Source organism: Miscanthus floridulus, chromosome 17 (assembly GCF_019320115.1).
Source record: "Miscanthus floridulus cultivar M001 chromosome 17, ASM1932011v1, whole genome shotgun sequence".
Lineage (NCBI taxonomy): Eukaryota > Viridiplantae > Streptophyta > Magnoliopsida > Poales > Poaceae > Miscanthus > Miscanthus floridulus.
In genome coordinates, this window is record NC_089596.1 from 90,140,699 (window position 1) to 90,154,020 (window position 13,322).

The window sequence follows — 13,322 nt, forward strand, 5'->3', positions numbered from 1 at the left end:
CGGCCTGGTTTCACCAACCGGCCAACCTCACGAAATATAGCGGCGAGACCAACCCTGAGCTTTGGCTGGCCGATTACCGCCTAGCTTGTTAGCTAGGCGGCGTAGACGATGACCTGCTCATCATTCGCAACCTCCCCTTGTTCTTGTCAGACTCGACGCGAGCTTGGCTCGAACACCTCCCTCCCTCACAAATACACGACTAGCGTGACTTGGTAAGGGTCTTCGTCGGGAATTTCCAGGGCACATACGTGCGCCCCGAGAACTCCTGGGACCTCAAGAGTTGTCGCCAGGGGCCGGACGAGTCTCTCTGAGACTTCATCCGATGTTTCTCCAAGCAATGCACCGAGTTGCCCAGCGTCGGCGACCCAGAAATTGTCCAGGCTTTCCTCTCCGGCACCACCTGCCGAGACTTGGTTCGAGAGTTAGGCTAGAACATGCCAACCTTGGCTGCCGCGCTCCTCGACATCGCCACCAACTTCGCCTCGGGCGAAGAGGCTGTTAGGGCCATCTTCCCCGACAACAACGCCAAGGGGAAGCGGAGGGACGAGGCCCCTGAGGCCTCGGCTCCCCACCTCCCCAAGAAAAAGAAAAAGGATCGCCAGGCAAAGCAGGAGGTCCTCGAGGCCGGTCTAGTCGCGGCCACAGAGCGCAAGAATCCCTGAGGCCCCAGAGGCCCTGGGCTCTTCGACAACATGCTTAGGAAGCCCTGCCCTTACCACTAGGGCCCGGTGAAGCACACCCTCGAAGAATGCACCATGCTCCGGTGTTACTACGCCAAGCTCGGACTCCCCCATGACGATGCCAAAAAGAGGGACGCCGGCGATAGGGACGACGACATGGACGACCAGTTCCTCGAGGTGCACAACGCCTTCATGATCTTCGGCGCGCCAGCGGAAGAGGGAACGTTGAGAGGTCTTCTCAGTGAAGGTGGCCACTCCCTGGTACCTCGACTGGTCTCAGGATGTGATCACCTTTGATCGGGATGACCACCCTGATTATGTCCCAAACCCCAGGCAGTACCCACTCGTCGTTGACCTGATCATCGGCAACACTCGGCTCACCAAATTGCTGATGGACGGAGGCAGCGGCCTCAACATCCTCTATGCCAACACCCTGGAGCTCCTGGAGCTCGACCGATCGCAGCTCTGGGGTGATGCCGCACCTTTCCATGGCATCGTGCTAGGGAAACGCACGTGACCCCTTAGGCGCATTGACTTGCCCGTTTGCTTTGGCACTCCCTCTAACTACCGCAAGGAGGTCCTCACCTTCGAGGTGGTTGGGTTCAAGGGGGCCTACCACGCCATCCTGGGGCGCCCATGCTACGCCAAGTTCATGGTGGTCCCCAACTACACCTACCTCAAGCTCAAGATGCCGGGCCCCAATGGCGTCATCACTGTCGAGTCCACATACAAGCATGCATACGACTGTGACGTCGAATGCATCGAGTACGCCGAGGCTCTCGTGGAGGCTGAGACCCTCATCATCAACCTCGACCGACTTGGTAGCGAGCTGCCCAAGCCCAAGCGTTGTGCCAGGACTTTCGAGCCCACGGAGGCCATCAAGCTCGTCCCGGTTGACCCCACCGGCCCCGACGACCAGGCGCTGAGGATCAGCGCCACCCTCGACATCAAATAGGAAGCCGTGCTCGTCGACTTTCTTTGCACGAATGCCGATGTATTCGTGTGGAGTCCCTCGAACATGCCAGGCATACCGAGGGAGGTCACCGAGCATGCCTTGGACATCCAGGCCGGCTCCAGACCGGTGAAGCAGCGCCTACGCCGATTCGACGAGGAAAAGCGCAGGGCCATTGGCAAGGAGGTGCAGAGGCTTTTGGCGGCCGGATTCATCAAGGAAGTGTCCCATCCAGAGTGGTTAGCTAATTCTATATTAGTTAAGAAGAAAAATGGGAAGTGGAGGATGTGTGTAGACTACACCGGTTTGAATAAAGCCTGTCCAAAATTCCCTTTCCCATTGCCTAGAATCGATCAAATCGTTGACTCCACTGCGGGATGCGAAATCCTATCTTTCCTTGATGCGTATTCCAGTTACCATCAAATCAAGATGAAAGAATCCGACCAGCTCGTGACTTCTTTTATCACACCATTCGGCATGTACTGCTATGTGACTATGCCTTTCGGCCTCAGAAACATAGGGGCCACATACCAGCGGTGCATGACCCAGGTCTTTGGTGAGCACATCGGGCGAACTGCCGAGGCCTACGTGGACGACATCGTGGTCAAGTCCAGAAAGGCTGAGAATCTCATCGATGACCTGGAGATAGCCTTCAAATGCCTCAGAGAGAAGGGCATCAAGCTCAACCCTGAGAAGTGTGTCTTCGGGGTCCCCCGAGGCATGCTCTTGGGATTCATAGTCTCGGAACGCGGCATTGAGGCCAACCCAGAGAAGGTCTCGGCCGTAACCAACATGGGACCAATCTGAGATCTCAAAGGAGTGCAGAGGGTTATGGGATGCCTTGCGGCCCTGAGCCGCTTCATCTCGTGCTTTGGCAAAAAAGGCTTGCCTCTGTACCGCCTCTTGAGGAAATCTGAGCGCTTTTCTTGGACCCTCGAGGCCGAAGAAGCCCTCGCCAAGCTCAAGGATCTGCTCACTAATCCTCCCATCCTGGTACCGCCAGCCGAGGGTGAGGCCCTCTTACTCTACGTCGCCGCAACGACCCAAGTGGTCAGCGCAGCCGTAGTAGTCGAGAGGCAGGAAGAAGGGCACGCTCTACCCATCCAACGACCTGTTTACTTCATCAGCGAAGTGCTCTCCAAGACCAAAACACACTACCCCCACATCCAGAAGCTGATCTATGCCGTAGTCTTGGCTTGACGCAAGCTACGTCACTACTTCGAGTCCCACCCGGTGACCGTGGTGTCGTCTTTCCCCCTGGGAGAGATAATCCATAACCGGGAGGCCTCGGGTAGGATAGCCAAGTGGGCCATCGAACTCATGGGGGAAGCCCTGGCTTTTGCGCCTCAGAAAGTAATCAAGTCTTAGGTCTTGGCTGATTTTGTGGCTGAGTGGACCGACACCCAATTGCCACCTGCTCAGGTCCAGGCGGAGTGCTAGACCATGTACTTCGACGGGTCCCTGATGAAGACTGGGGCAGGCGTGGGTCTGCTCTTCATCTCGCCCCTTGGAGTACACATGCGCTACATAATTTGGCTCCACTTTGCCGCCTCCAACAACGCAGCCGAGTACGAGGCCCTCGTCAACGGCTTGCTGATCGCCATCGAACTTGGAGTGTGGCGTCTCGACGTATGGGGTGATTCGCAGCTCGTCGTCGATCAAGTAATGAAGGAGTCAAACTGCCATGACCCCAAAATGGAGGCGTACTGCAAGTTGGTACGTCGCCTAGAAGACAAGTTCGACGGTCTCGAACTCAACCATATCGCACGAAAATTCAATGAGGCCGCAGACAAACTAGCAAAGATGGCATCAGCACAGGCCCTGGTCCCCCCGAACGTCTTTGCCAGAGACCTCCACAAGCCTTCCATCGACTACGTCTCGGTGACGGAAGAGAGCCCACCGGTCGAGCCCACCGTAGGGCCCGAGCCCACCGTTCGAGCCCACCATAGGGCCCAAGGCCTCCTCTGTCACCGAGACCCCTTCGACCGAGCCTGAGGTCATGGAAGTCAATGCTGAGCCTCCCTAGGCCAACCAGGGCACGGACTGGCGAGTCCCATTCCTTGATTGCCTCATTCGAGGAGAGCTTCCTGCAGATAGGACTAAAGCCCGATGGCTTGCGCGATGAGCCAAAACTTACATCCTCAGCAACGGCGAGTTGTACAGGCGAAGTCCATGTCCATTTGGCGTTCTCCAACGATGCATCACCACCGAGGCAGGCCAAGCCCTACTTTAGGACTTGCACGCGGGGGCCTGTGGGCACCATGCAGCGCCTCAGACGCTCGTGGGAAACGCCTTCCACCAAGGGTTCTACTGGCCAACAGCGGTTGCTGACGCCACCAAGCTCGTACGCTCCTGCGAGGGATGCTAGTACTATGCGTGGCAGACGCACCTCCCAGCCCAAGCCCTCTAAACCATCCCCATCACATGGCCATTCGCCTTTTGGGGGCTCGACATGGTTGGGCCTCTACAGAAGGCCCCCGAGGGCTATACCCATCTGCTGGTGGCAATCGATAAATTCTCCAAATGGATCGAGGCTCGTCCGATCAATCGAATCAAATCTGAGCAAGCGGTGATGTTCTTCACTAACATCATCCACAGGTTTGGGGTTCCAAACACCATCATCACTGACAATGCGACACAATTCACCGGCCAAAAATTCCTGACGTTCTACGACGACCACCACATCCGTGTGGCCTGGTTGGCCGTAGGACACCCTAGGACAAATGGCCAAGTAGAACATGCCAACGGCATGATCCTACAAGGCCTCAAGCCAAGAATATACAACTGGTTGAAGAAATTTGGCAAGAAATGGCTTGCCGAACTCCCGTCGGTCATCTGGAGCCTGAGGAACTCCCCGAGCTGAGCCACGAGGTTCACACCGTTCTTCCTGGTCTATGGAGCCGAGGCCATCCTCCCCACTGACTTGGAGTATGGCTCCCCGAGGCTACAGGCCTACAACGAGAAGAGCAACCGCACTGCCCGCGAGGACGCCCTCGACCAACTAGAGGAAGCCTGAGCGTTGCGCTGCTACATTCGGCCAAGTACCAGCAGGCCCTACGATGCTATCAAGCTCGGTGCATTCGAAGCCGAGACCTAAAGGTGGGCGACCTGGTGCTGAGGCTGAGGTAGAGCAACAAGGGCCGCCACAAGCTAACCCCGCCATGGGAAGGACCATACATCGTCGCCCAAGTGCTGAAGCCTAGGACCAACAAGCTAGCCAACGAGAAGGGCAAAATCCTCACCAACGCTTGGAACATAGAACAGCTACGTCGCTTTTACCCTTAAATTTCCAAGCATTGTATACATTGTTTCTCGAAATACAATTAAGAAGCGTTCTTTAGTTGTTCTAATTTTTCGAGAAACCCCCCGGGCCCATCATGGGCCTCAGCGTTACGATAACACCATAAGGGAGACTCAGCTCTGCCTCTGCAGAGGCGCCCACTACGGGGCTCGAACAAGACACGGCTCTGCCTCTACAGAACTGAGCCTCCCTCGGGGGCTAGAAGGGGGGACCCCTAAGTCCCACGCACCATTTTTTAGTCGTTTTTTAAAAAAAATTGTACGCCTAACTCTCTAGCGCGCTCTGACAAATCGGTTGTAAAAAACCTAAGGACCGAAAGTCTGTCTTAAGACCAAAAGGCCGGTCGAGTCGCGAGATGGCCTACGCCTCCGGGCTATGGCACTCCCTCACCACCTTTTGCCCAAGGGGCAGCATAGGCTCCGAGGAAGTTTTTTGCAAGAGATATGTTCAGAGACGAGACAGAGGGCAGAGGCTCAGAAATACAATAAAAAATGATTAAGAAGCATAGACGCATAAGTACTTTAAAAAAGGCCTCAACAGGCCACAAGCATTACGGTACAAAAATAACCATAAACTGTTTACATGGCCTCTTGGGCCCAGGTCAAGGCTCAGGGTCTCCAGCGTCGGTGGACGGCGTGGGAGGGACCACCTCCTCTTCGAATAGCTTGGCCAGTGATGTGCTAGGGCCCTCAGCCGCTTCCATTAGCTTCATGACCTCCTCATCGGCCTCCTCGTCATCCTCGGCCAGGACGTAGCCATCGCTGACGGCCTTGAGGTCGATGCCGACGTAGTGCGAGGCGACGACGGCCAAGACGCGCTTGACGCCTGTGTGCAGCGCCCCTCGGAGTCGCTCGCGCACTTGGCCGCTCAACGCGATGAAGCGGCTCCCAAGGGAGCTGCCCATCTGGACCCCCTCGACCTCCAGGGCCTCGCAGGTGGTACGGGCAGCGTTCTGTAGTGCGTTGTGCTCCCCGATCTCGGCCTCGAGCACCGCCTACACCGCGACGAAAGCCTCAGTAACCCGGAAGACCTCCTTCTCCAACCCTACGCCAAGACAAGCAGGATGGGGTTAAGCGCAAAAGGAAATAAGCCGAACAGGGGCTAAGGCCTACGGGACTCACCCTCGGCTTTCTCTTCCCAGCGCTGGGCCTCAACCCGAGAGGCCTTGGCTTTCTCCTTCAGGCGCTGGACCTCGACCCGAGAGGCCTCGGCCGCCCTGGAAGCCTCCTTCTCCTGCTCTGCATCACATCAGGGGGTTAGGGGTCGAACGCAAGAAAAACAAATAAAACAAGGGGCGTGGCTCAACAGGACTCACCCTCAACCTTCTCCTTCAGTGCTAGGGCCTCGACTCGGGAGACCTTGGCCACCTTGAGGGCCTCAGCCAGGGCACCTTTCGTTAGCAGGTGCGCACCTTGCTCCATCCACAGCTGCCCAGCGATGGCCTTAGAAGAGGCCTTGGCTTCTTCAGCCTGGGACCTAAAGGTGTCGCGCTCGCTGCCCACCCGGTTCAGCTCCTCCTCCAGCTCCTTGATCCGTGCCACCAAAGGGGCGGCCTGCTCCCGAACCATGGCCACCTCGGCCTTTGCATCGGCACAGCGAAGGCGGAGGTCCTCCACCTCCGTGCTCCACGCCGACAGAAGCTCGTTGGCACCGGCAAGCAGGTCCTTCTGCTGCCGGAGCTAGTCCCAGACGCCCCTCTTCCGCCGGAGGAACAACGACTTCCCGAGGGACCGATCCTCGAGCTCCTAGATAGGCAGAACAGACGTCAAGCGCTGCGAGAGAACTCGGGTAAAAGACGACACCACACGAGAAAATAAGGCGCGTACCTAGGCGACGCTGGGCAGATCGTCAGCCACGACAGACAACGCTGTCCGCATCGACCGCTCTACCAGATGGCAGTATTGCTCGAAAGTGCCCTAGCGCCCCCCTTGGCCGCGTCCTCGAGAGCGAATAGGGGCTCCCCTTCAGGGTCGTCCCGGCTCCACCATAAGACATGCGGGTGATCCCACCCACGGGGCTCGGGTTGTACCCGCATGAGAGCCGAGCTTCCCTCGCCAGAGGTCAGAGCTGGCTGCTCCGCGGTGCTGGCCGCCTCGGCATCCGCCGCCTCCTTCCCCCGGGAAGTATTATCGGAGGAGATCGAATGGACCTCCACTTCCCGGGCGCTCTCCTGAGATTGCGGCGGGCCTTGGACCGAGGGCGGCACTGAGGCTTGCCCCGCCTCCATCTCCGCTTCCTGGGCCGCCAGGTTCGCCGCACTCACGCCGGCCTCCGCCACCCCAGCCTCGGTGGTCCCGGGGGCTCCGGCCTCTGCCACCTCGGCCTCGGTGGTCCTGGGCGCAAGAAGTGGGGACTCCCCCCTAAGTCCCACGACTATTTTTAGTCGTTTTTCGAAAAAAATTCTACGCCTAACTCTCTAGCACGCTCTGACAAATCGGTTGTAAAAAACCTAAGGACTGAAAGTCTATCTCAAGGCTAAAAGGCCGGTCGAGTCGCGAGATGGCCTACGCCTCCGGGCTATGGCACTCCCTCACCACCTTTTGCCCAAGGGGCAGCATAGGCTCCGAGGAAGTTTTTTGCAAGAGATATGTTTAGAGACGAGACAGAGGGCAGAGGCTCGGAAATACAATAAAAATGATTAAGAAGCATAGACGCATAAGTACTTTAAAAAAGGCCTCGACAGGCCACAAGCGTTACGGTACAAAAATAACCCTAATCTGTTTACATGGCCTCTTGGGCCCAGGTCAAGGCTCAGGGTCTCCAGCGTCGGTGGACGGCATGGGAGGGACCACCTCCTCTTCGAACAGCTTGGCCAGCGCTGTGCAGGGCCCTCAGCTGCTTCCATCAGCTTCGTGACCTCCTCATCGGCCTCCTCGTCATCCTCGGCCAGGACGTAGCCATCACTGACAGCCTCGAGGTCGACGCCGACATAGTGCGAGGCGACGACGGCCAGGGCACGCTTGATGCCTGTGTGCAGCGCCCCTCGGAGTCGCTAGCGCACTTGGTCGCTCAACGCGATCAAGCAGCTCCCAAGGGAGCTGCTTGACTGGACCCCCTCGACCTCTAGGGCCTTGCAGGCGGTACGGGCGATGTTCTGCAGTGCATTGTGCTCCCCGATCTCTGCCTCGAGCACCGCCTGCACCGCGACGGAAGCCTCAGCAACTCGGGAGACCTCCTTCTCCAACCCTACGCCAGGACAAGCAGGATAGGGTTAAGCGCAAAAGGAAATAAGCCGAACAGGGGCTAAGGCCTATGGGACTCATCCTCGGCTTTCTCTTCTCAGCGCTGGGCCTCGACCTGAGAGGCCTCGGCTTTCTCCTTCAGGTGCTGGACCTTGACCCGAGAGGCCTCGGCTGCCTTGGAAGCCTCCTTCTCCAGCTCTGCATCACATCGGGGGGTTAGGGGTCGAACGCAAGAAAAACAAATAAAACGAGGGGCGCGGCTCAACGGGACTCACCCTCAGCCTTCTCCTTCAGTGCTAGGTCCTCGACCTAGGAGGCCTCGGCCACCTTGAGGGCCTCAGCCAGGCCACCTTTCATCAGCAGGTGCGCACCCTGCTCCGTCCCTAGCTGCCCAGCGATGGCCTTGGCAGAGGCCTTGGCTTCTTTAGCCTAGGACCTAAAGGTGTCCCGCTCGCTGGCCACTCGGGTCAGCTCCTCCTCCAGCTCCTTGATCCGCGCCGCCAAAGGGGCGGCCTGCTCCCGAACCATGGCCACCTCGGCCTTCACATCAGCACAGCGAAGGCGGAGGTCCTCCACCTCTGCGCTGATAGAAGCTTGTTGGCACCGACAAGCAGGTCCTTCTGCTGCCGGAGCTAGTCCCAGATGCCCCTCTGCCGCCGGAGGAACAATGACTTCCCAAGGGACCGGTCCTCAAGCTCCTAGATAGGCAGAACAGACGTCAAGCGCTGTGAGAGAACTCGGGTAAAAGACGACACCCCATGAGAAAAGAACGCGCATACCTGGGCGACACCGGGCAGATCGTCAGCCATGATGGACAGCGCTGTCCGCAGCGACCGCTCCTCCAGACGGCGGTATTGCTCGAAAGTGCCCCAGCATCCCCCCTTGGCTGCGTCCTCGAGAGCGAACAGGGGCTCCCCTTCAGGGTCGTCCCAGCTCTGCCACAAGACATGCGGGTGATCCCACCCATGGGGCTCGGGATGTACCCGCACGAGAGCCGAGCTTCCCTTACCAGAGGTCGGAGCTGGCTGCTCCGTGGTGCTAGCCGCCTTGGCATCCGCCGCCTCCTTCCCCCGGGAAGTATCGTCGGAGGAGATCGAATGGACCTCCACTTCCTGGGCGCTCTCCTGAGACGGCGGCGGGCCTTGGACAGGGGGCGACACTAAGGCTTGCCCCACCTCCATCTCCGCTTCTTGGGCTGCCAGCTTCGCCGTGCTCACGCCGGCCTCCGCCACCCCGGCCTCTATGGTCCCGGGGGCTCCGGCCTCCACCACCTCGGCCTCGGTGGTCCCGGGGGCTCCGGCCTCTGCCACCTCGACCTCGGTGGTCCTGGGGGCTCCGGCCTCTGCCACCTCAGCCTCGATGGTCCTGGGTGCCCTAGCCTCCGTCGCCTCGGCCTCGGGAATCTGGGGGGCCTTGGCCTCGCCCTCGGTGGCCTCGGCGACTGAGGAGCCTCGGAAAACCGGGGGGCCTCGGCCTCGCCCTCGGTGGCCTTGACGACTGAGGATGCCTCAGCCTCATCTGACTCGCGGGCCTCGGCCTCGCGGGGCATAGGCTCTTCCCCCTCCGCTTGCTCCATGGTCGCCTCGGTAGCCTCTCCCTGGGCGACTGGCTCCTTCGGGTCGGCCCTCGCCGACGCCGCGCCGCGTTATATGGCGGCTTGCGCCTCCACCACCCATTGGGCAGTGGAGCTAGCGCTCACCTTGAGTGCCTTACGTGGCGCCAAGATGAGCACCTCCGCATGACGCTTCCGGCTAAAGGCAAAACACCAACAAGGTCAGCATACAACCGAGGAACGAATGGGAGATGCTGCCAACTCCGTCGAAAAAACACTCACCTCGAACAGGGACACAACCGCTTCGGCACTACGTCCCTCCTCAGCAACGGCGGTGGCGGTGGTGGTGGCATGGCCTTCGTGTCTGCCGGTGCCGACCGACCCTCGCCGGACTCCGGCGCCCCCTTGACTCTCTACGGCGGCAGTTACGTCGCCCCCACCGCCACCTGCTCCACCTCCACCGTCGAGCCCACTGGGCTGACGGCTCGCTTCCCTAGCGCCCGTGCCTTGGGCGTGTTGGCCTCGGCCTCAGGGCGGGCGATCGCCGACCCTAAGGCATCCTCTCCTCCTCCTCCTAGGAATGCCGGGCCGCTCGCCGATGCCACAACGTCAGGGAGATGGTCCAGGGGACCCCGCCCCACCTCGCTCTTGCCATCTCCACCCAAAGAGTCCATCGACAGTGACGGCGACGGAGATGCCTCCACTGAGAGACCATCCTGCCTCTGTTGCCGGTGGCGCTTCTCTAGCTCCTCACGCTCAAGGATCTTCCTCTTGCGCTTTGCCTCCTCGGCATCCTTCTTCTTCTTCTGTGCCTCGACGTGCGCCTAGTTCACTGCCCGCCGCTTTGCGTCCTCGGGAATGGGCGGCGGGGAGGCTTGCACATCCCTCATCCCCTGCAGGAACGGTGAACACGAATAAGGAAACAAGAAATGGTGAGGAACGAGGAGGCCTCGGGGGCTGCAGCGGCGCGTGACTTACTAGGGAAAGGTACCCCCGCGATGGGTGCATCGCGATGGGGGTTAGACCGTAGCTCCTCAACCACCCCTCCACCGTCTCCCTCACCCGACGAAGAATCTCCTCATCGGAGAGGGCAACGGCGGACATCCAGATGCCCTCGATCGGCTCATCCGGTGTCATGTCGAACATTCGCTGCCGCCAAGCCATTAGCGGCAGCACCCTCTAGCGGTGGAAGGCAGCCACGACCACAGCCTCCGTAAGGCAAGGTAAGGAGGACAGGGGCGAGGCTCGTCACGTATTTATGCAGGAAGGGGGCGAAATGGACGGGCGACAAAATCGGGGAAGTTTCCCTCAAATCTGGCACAGTTAATCCAGATCCGATTTAACCGCCCACGTGCCCACCTTTTCCTTATTAATCGCCGCATAGTTATGTCCCATCCGCTGACACCACGTCACGTTCGACCGCAGCAGCGGTAGGCGCCGTTCTGCCTCCCCGAGAAAACTGCCTCAAAAGGTGCACCCGCCATTGTCAGCCGATGGGAGGGGAGTATCCCCCACCCGATTCGTTTCAGACGAAGGAACTAGGCACCGAGCCCATTACGGTCTAGGGGTTCGAAGGCTGGGCCCCCGAGGGTCTCGATAGCCGCCCTAGGACAACAGAGTCAGGGACAACTATGGGCGAGCCCGTACATGGTCGAGGCCTGAGCAAGCGATCGCTCGGGATGCCCTAAGTCGTGTCTGAGACCGGTAGGGAGGTCTCCAAATGGGATTCCACCGTAGGGAGGCATCGAGCCCCCAGGGCCAATCGAACGGCCCCAGGATCCACTAGAGAAGCCCTCTGGTACTTTTGGAGTGCGTCTCTAGACCGCTAGCCAACCCTTATCGAATGGGGCACGGGCCTCCACTCGGACTTACCCGATAACAGTTCACTGGAAGTGTCACCGCTCGCGCCCACCGAGGGTAGCCTAGCATATTCCACCCTCCTTCCGAATGAAAAGGATGCACGAGGGTCGCACAAAAAGCTAGGGGAACTCCTGATCGCCCTCTCGCTCCGTGTAGAGGCTCGGGGGCTCTTCCTACAATCTTGCCGAGACCCAGCGACCCAGGCTCGCACCCGAGGGCTCGACAAACAACCCCTCCTTCCGAACGAAAAGGATGCGCGAGGGTCGCACAAAAAGCCAGGGGAACTCCTGATCGCCCTCTCACTCCATGCAGAGGCTCGGGGGCTCCTCCTGCAATCTTGCCGAGACCCAACGACCCAGGTTCGCACTTGAGGGCTCGGCAAACAACCCCTCCTTCCAAACGAAAAGGATGCGCAAGGGTCGCACAGAAAGCCAGGGGAACTCTTGATCGCCCTCTTGCTCCGTGCAGAGGCTCAGGGGCTCTTCCTGCAACCTTGCCGAGACCCAGCGACCCAGGCTCGCACCGGAGGGCTCGGCAAACAACCCCTCCTTCTGAACAAAAAGGATGCGTGGGGGTCGCACAAAAAGACAAGGGAACTCCTGACCGCCCTCTCGCTCTGTGCGGAGGCTCGGGGGCTCTTCCTGCTGTTAACACCGTTTTTTTTTGCACGTGTCAAAATGATCAGAGTGGGCTAATCGGCAGGAGGAAAGTTACTGTATACGCTGACAGCCGATGAAAATCAGCTTGTAAAGATGGTTGCCGATGAATGGTGGTGATCGATGGAAAGGTTGATTTAGACTCGGGCGTTGCCGATAAGGTTGGAGATGTTATTGTCGATGTCGATGAAGGAAGGCTTGAAAACTACTGCCGATGAAACAGGAAGTATGCCGATGGAAAGGAGGTCAGTGAGAATTCCATCGTAATTGAGGCGGATAGGGAAATAGATAGGAGTTGATTTCCTTTTCTATATTTGTTAGAGTATGATTTATGTAAGAGTCATGTGTTTCCTTAGATATGGACTTGGTGTCCTAGTCGTATTTGGTTATGTCTCTTTAGATCAGGGTATAAATATAGATTGAGGGGCAATGTAATATATATCAATCAATATCAAAACCAATTTTTACTCCTATATGCATCTACTTACTTTTCGGCGACTTTGTCAATTTGCATATTTTTCCTTTTTACGAGTTCTCATTGATTCGGCGAGTTGCATCGCTTCAGTGCGACCTTCGGTGATTCTCGAGTTCCGTGTGAGTACCTCTTGGCCGTGACTTCCGGGCGTATCGCTGTTGTCAGGACCAAAGTGCTCGTATCTTCATCCTTGTCGATTAACAGGTCAGATCGACTGGCACGCTTTGGATATCGATTAGGGTATTAGCCCTTTGTGTTTGTAGATCCACTTTTGCATCAACACATCTTTTGGCATGCCCGGTGGGACAAATCAATTCGATCAATATGTTCAATCCCGAGATCGATTCAGGGAACATTATCGCGGTATCAGAAGAAGATCTTAAGGAAGAGCAGAGGCAGGCTATGGAAAAGGCTGTAGAAGAATACAGGCAGCTTTGTCTAAAATCGTTTAGCCTGAACAAGAGTGGACAAGTCATCTAGAAGCAAGATTTGCCGTTGCCTCGGCAGGTTACCTTTGACTCCAATCCTGGTAAACTTCAAGAGATGGTTAATTCTGCAGTAAATCATGCTTTGATTAATCATTCTAATGTGCTGTCCAATACTGTTCATAATGCTGTGGTTCGAACTCTCAAAGAAGGACAAGCGTCACCGCATTACGTTGGGC